Genomic DNA, 6,000 nt, shown 5'->3' on the forward strand with positions numbered 1-6,000 from the left:
TGCAGGTGGACATTTTTAAAGGTTGGGTTCCCAGATCCGCGAAGTCTCCTGTCTCTGCTCACCTGCATCGGGGACAAAAATCTGGGCCCAAGTCTTTAATGTCTCTGCTCATAATTTAACCGTTTAAGCCCTGCTATAATTCTGGTGAATCTCCATTACATGACTCCCCCACCCCCTCTCCCAGGCTGATATACCCTTCCTGAGGTGTTGTGCGCAGAACGGAACCCAGTACTCCAGATGAGTCTGGCTGATGCTCTATACAAATGAAACACTCTCCTTTCTGTATTCCAGTCCTCTGGAGATAAAGGCCAGCATTCCATTAACATTTCTGAACCAGTGGACTATCTTATAGTGGCTCAGCTGGTTTATGACAGGTATCTTGTCTGATCCTGAACTGAACTTCAGATCCTCTGGTAACACATAGATCTCCTTCACAAAAATTGTTTACTTCCACCCCTAACATTGGCTGCCTCTGTCTTCCACTAAATCTTCCACTAATCTCCCACTCAACTCCTCAACCATAGCTGTCAGTTCCAGACTTGATTACTCAATGCTCTCCTGTCAAGCTTCCCACCCTTCATAACTCTGTTACCCATGGGCATGGTGTCAATGTGACTGAGCTATTAATCCAGAGGCCCGGGACTAATGCTTCAGAAGCATCAGTTCAAATCCCCACCACGGTAGCTGGGGAATTTAAATTCAATGAATTAATAAATCTGAAATAGAAAGCTAAAATCAATAATAATGACCACAAAACAATATAACGCCCATCTGCTTCACTAATGACTTATGGGAAGGAAATCTTATCTAGCCTGACTCCAGACTCTCAGCAATGTGGGTGACTCTTAACATCCCTCTGGAATGGCCTAGCAATCCACACAGTTGTACCAATCCAATACAGAAATGTAAAAAAAAAATGGCTGGATCATGAGGCAGTAGAACAAACAACGGCACACCCAGCCCTGTCGACCCTGCAAACCCCTCCTTACTATAACGTCTGGGGGCTAGTGCCAAAATCTGGAGAGCTGTCCCACAGACTAGTCAAGCACCAGTCTGACATTGTCACATGCCTTACAGTGTTCCAGCCACCATCACCACCCTGAGCTATGTCCTCTCATACTGGCAAGATGGATCCAGCAGAGTGGTATACCGTGGAAAAGGAGTGGTCCTGGGAGTCCTCAACATTGACTCCAGACCCCCTGAAGCCTCATGGCACCAGGTCATGAACAAGAAAATCTCCTGCCAATTGCCACCTATTGCCATTCCTCAGCTGATGAATCAGTGCTGCTCCATATTAAACACCACTTGGTGGTCCTCACCACTCTACCAGCTGCAGATGCATCTGTCCATGACAGTATCAGTAGGAGTGACCACCGCACAGGCCTTGTGGAGATGATGTCCCGACTTCACATTGAGGATACCCTCCATCGTGTTGTGTGACACTACCACCGTGTTAAATGGGAGAGATTCAGAACAGACCTAGAAGCTCAAAACTGGGCATCCGTGAGGCGCTGTGGGCCATCAGCAGCAGCAGAATTGCATTCTGTTGTAGGGTGTTGGATACAGTTCAGTGGGTCTGAAGAAGTCTTTGTAGTGATATGTAGATTAACTGTAAATCTTTATTGACTCAGAACTATTTACAAATATACAGTGAAAGGTACAAGTTAGGGGATGTCTCCATGCTTGCTGGTACACTCAACTGACCCTGGGTGCAAGTTATGTGCTCTCTTACATCACTGTGTGGGCGGTACTGTACTCAGTCCCACATTAACCCTATATGTGCCAGACATTTATACTACATATTCAACCACAGGCTGTGATCTCGGCCGGGCATTTCCCCCACTCTACCATTACCATCAAGGCAAGAGATCAACTCTGGTTCAATAAAGAGTTTAGGAGGGCATACCAATAGCAGCAGCAGGCATACCTAAAAATGAGGTGTCAGCCTGGTGAAGCCACAATGTAGGACTGACAGATTATCCTGTCACTTTGATGGATGAGTATTCTGCAAGGAGAGCAATTGTTCACAGTCTAGGTTGGTGTCGTCTCATATGTGATGTTAAACCAAATCTTGACTAGCAGTTCTGATTGAAGTATTACATATGAAGTCCCTGTTGGAAGGTTGGGTAAAGGCATCAGCTTTGCGAGGTGCTTGCCTGTCCTCTACAGACCTGTCTTTGTTCTCCTTGACTATTGAGGTTGCTTGATGACATAGGTTTTTGCCATTTGGATCTGTTCAGGGTTATTTTTTTCCCACCTAATGGAGTCCAAGTTACAGGCTCTGCGATTGCCTTTCAGAATGTCTTTGTATCTAAGTTTGGGATGTTCTATGGTGTGGGTCCCCATGCTCAGCTGGCTGTAGAATGCCACTTTTGCTATGTGGGAACCCTCCCAGTGAACCACACGACCAACCCACCAAAACGGAGCCTCCAATAAGATGCTCTCGATACCAGGTGTGCGGCACCTTGCAAACGCTCCGGTGTTACCGATCTAGTACTGGCACTTGGTGTTGTAGGCAGATGTTAAGCAGTGAGGGTGGAATGCAACTACTTGTGATGCCAGTAGGTTGTCCACACCTCACACCAATAGAGAAATGATGTGGGAACAACTGCCTGGCAGACTTTGATCTTGATTTTGAGCCAAACTCCATGCTTACTCCAAAGCCTGAGGATGATCCAGCCGGATTCGCAACTTGCTCTCACCAGGATTACATGCAAGATAAACAGAAGAAGCAGCAGCGTTATGGCGCAGTGGATGGTAAATGCTGAGCTGCTCAAATCCCAGAGGGAACCTTGAAACAACTGCCACAACTGGTTTTTGCAATTTAAATTTTATTTCGAGATGTGTGCCTTGAATTCAGTGGTAGTAAGTCCACCGAGTCTTAGAGGTTTTTTACAAAACTAAATTAAACATTTATTAATTTGAAAAAATGATTTAAGCACATACAACGCCAGTTGTGAATGGTGTTGAACAATTAAACAACTCATTGGAGGAGGAGGCTCCACAAATATCCCCAACCTCAATGATGGAGGAGCCCAACACATCAGGGCAAAACACGATGCTGAAGCATTTAAAACCAGCTTCAGCTGAAAGGGCCGAGTGATTGACCCATCTCTGCCTCCTCCCGAGGTCCCCAGCATCACAGACGCCAGTCTTCAGCCAATTTGATTCACTCCACGTGATATCAAGAAACGGCTGAAGGCACTGGATACTGCAAAGGCTATGGGCCCTGACAATATTCCAGCAATAGTACTGAAGACTTGTGCTCCAGAACTTGCTGCGCCTCTAGCCAAGCTGTTCCAGTACAGCTACAACAATGACACCTACCCAGCTATGTGGAACATTGCCCAGGTATGTCCTGTCCACAGATAGCAGGATAAATCTAATCTGACCAATTACCACCTCATCAATTGACTTTCAATCATCAGCAAAGTGATGGGAATTGTCAATGATAGTGTTCTCAAGCAGTACTTACTCAACAGTAGTTTAACTTGGGTTCTGCCAGGACCACTCATCTCCTGACCTCATTACAGCCTTGGTTCAAACATGGACAAAAGAGCTGAACTCCCAAGGTGAGGTGAGAGTGACTGCCCTTGACATCAAGGCAGCATTTGACCGAGTGTGGCATCAAGGAGCCCTAGCAAAACTGGAGTCAATGGGAATCATGGGGAACACTCTCTGCTGGTTGGAGTCATACCTAGCACAAAGGAAGATGGTTGTGGTTGTTAGAGATCAATCATCTCAGCTCCAGGACGTCACTGCAGGAGTTCCTCAAATAGTGTTCTCGGCCCAACCATCTTCAGCTGCTTCATCAATGACCTTCCTTTCATCATAAGGTCAGAAAAAGGGTTGATCATTCAGATACTGAAGTAGTCCGTGTCCATATGCAGCAAAACCTGGACAACGTTCAGGCTTGGGCTGATAAGCGGGAAGTCACATTCATGCTACAGAAGTGCCAGACAATGACCATCTCCAACAAGAGAGAATCTAATCATCTCCCATAGACATTTAATGGCATTACCATCACTGAATCTCCAACTATTGACATCCTGATGTTGCCATTGACCAGAAACTGAACTGGACTAGCCATATAATTACTGCGGCAACAAGAGTAGGTAGGAGGCTGGGAATCCTGAGGTGATTAACTCACCTCCTGACTCCCCAAAACCTGTCCACCATCTACAAGGTGCAAGTCAGGAGTTGTATCATCTACAAGATGCACTGCAGCAACTGGCTAAACCTCATTAGACAGCACCTTCCAAACCCATAACTACTACCATCTAGAAGGACAAGGGTAACAGACACATGGGGACAACATCATCTGGAAGATCCCCTCCAAGTCACTCACCATCCTGACTTGGAAATATATCGCCGTTCCTTCACTGTCGCTGGGTCAAAATCCTGGAACTCCCTCTGTAACAGCACGGTGGGTGTACCTACACCACAGGGACTGCTGCTGTTCAAGAAGGCAGCGCACCACCACCTTCTCTAGGGTAGCAGCTTGCCAGCAACACTCATCCTTTGAACTAAAAAAAAAACACTGATCCCAGTCTGGTTTAAGTGGAGCCCACCCCAGTGGTTCAGTTCCCTCTCTCCATACTGGTGTCAGTTGCCCATGAATCAAAACTCCTTCCTCCAATTCCTTTCAGCCATGCATTCAACTCTCCGATCTGTTTGACCCTGTGCCAATTTGCACCTATCTAATAATCCAGAAATTGTCACCTATGAGGTTCTGCTTATTAATTGGGACCCTAGCTTCTGAAACTCACTCAGCAGAACCTCATTCCTTATTCTACTTGCACCGGTTCCTATGTGGACTAAAGCAATTGGATCCTTCCTCTCCGCTTCAAGTCCTTCTCCGCTGTGAGGAGATGTCTTTAACCCTGGCACTGGGCAGGAAGCACAGTCTTTAGGACTGCTGGTGCAGAGGATAGTAGCTATCCCCCTGACTATACTGCCTCCTATCACTTCCTTCTTCATTCTCTTCCCACCTAGAGGCACATGAGGAGAACAAAGCACATGCTTAGGTATGTTTCCATAGCTAGCTTCACCTGGAACAAGTTACCAGCTGTCACTCACACCTTGAGGGCTGCCACTCCACATTCAGCATAGCTTACCACTCCTGCTCTTACTGCCTGCCATAGACATATTGGAAAGATTTGCAGGTTAATACTCAGCCTGTTTGTCCGTGTCATGAAGCTTCCTTGGCCATCAAGTCCTGGGGCGGGACTCAAATCCAGAGCTTCTAGCTCAGACAGGAATGCTACCCACTGTGCCGCAAGACTGTCATGATCACAAAACTACTTGACTTATGTAAAAACCCATCTGGTTCACTAATGTCCTTTAGGGAAGGAAATCTGCTGTCCTTACCTGGTCTGGCCTACATGTGACTCCAGACCCCCAGCAATGTGGATGACTCTTAACTGTCCTCTGAAATGGCCTAGCAAACTGTTCATTCGTATCAAACCGCGACTGAATTCCCTTCCTAACAGGAGTGTGGGTGCATTTAACGTAAATATCGGCCTTGCCAGTAACAGATCCCAACAAGGAATAAAATGTAGGTTTTTATTTACTCTATTTTTCGTTTTATTAACAAACTGGTTTACCTACTTTTAAGTTATTGATTTAAGAAAATAGAATAGTTGACCAGCTCTTAGTTTAAACCACTGCCCTGGCTCAAAAATCAAAAGACAGTAATAAGCATCAGGAAATTGCCTACCCACTGTCCTGTCGGGTAACTCCATCATTATTTGTTTACTCTCTCTCCCGTTCTCACTCTATCGCCCCTTCTATCCCTCGCCTTTTATCCCCGTCACTCTCAGCTGCTGGTCCCTCTCTTGCTGTGTTGGGATCGTCACCCTGTTTTAAGGAGCTGTGCCTTTTTAAAATGTATGTATATAGTTATGTAAATATTCTTAGAGAGTTTGAAGACCTCCCTGGATTACTATTTGGAGGTTACAACTTTAATAATATAAGATTCGCCAATGACACCATTCTTAT

The sequence above is a fragment of the Carcharodon carcharias genome, chromosome 3, assembly GCF_017639515.1.
Source record: "Carcharodon carcharias isolate sCarCar2 chromosome 3, sCarCar2.pri, whole genome shotgun sequence".
NCBI classification, from domain to species: Eukaryota; Metazoa; Chordata; class Chondrichthyes; order Lamniformes; family Lamnidae; genus Carcharodon; species Carcharodon carcharias.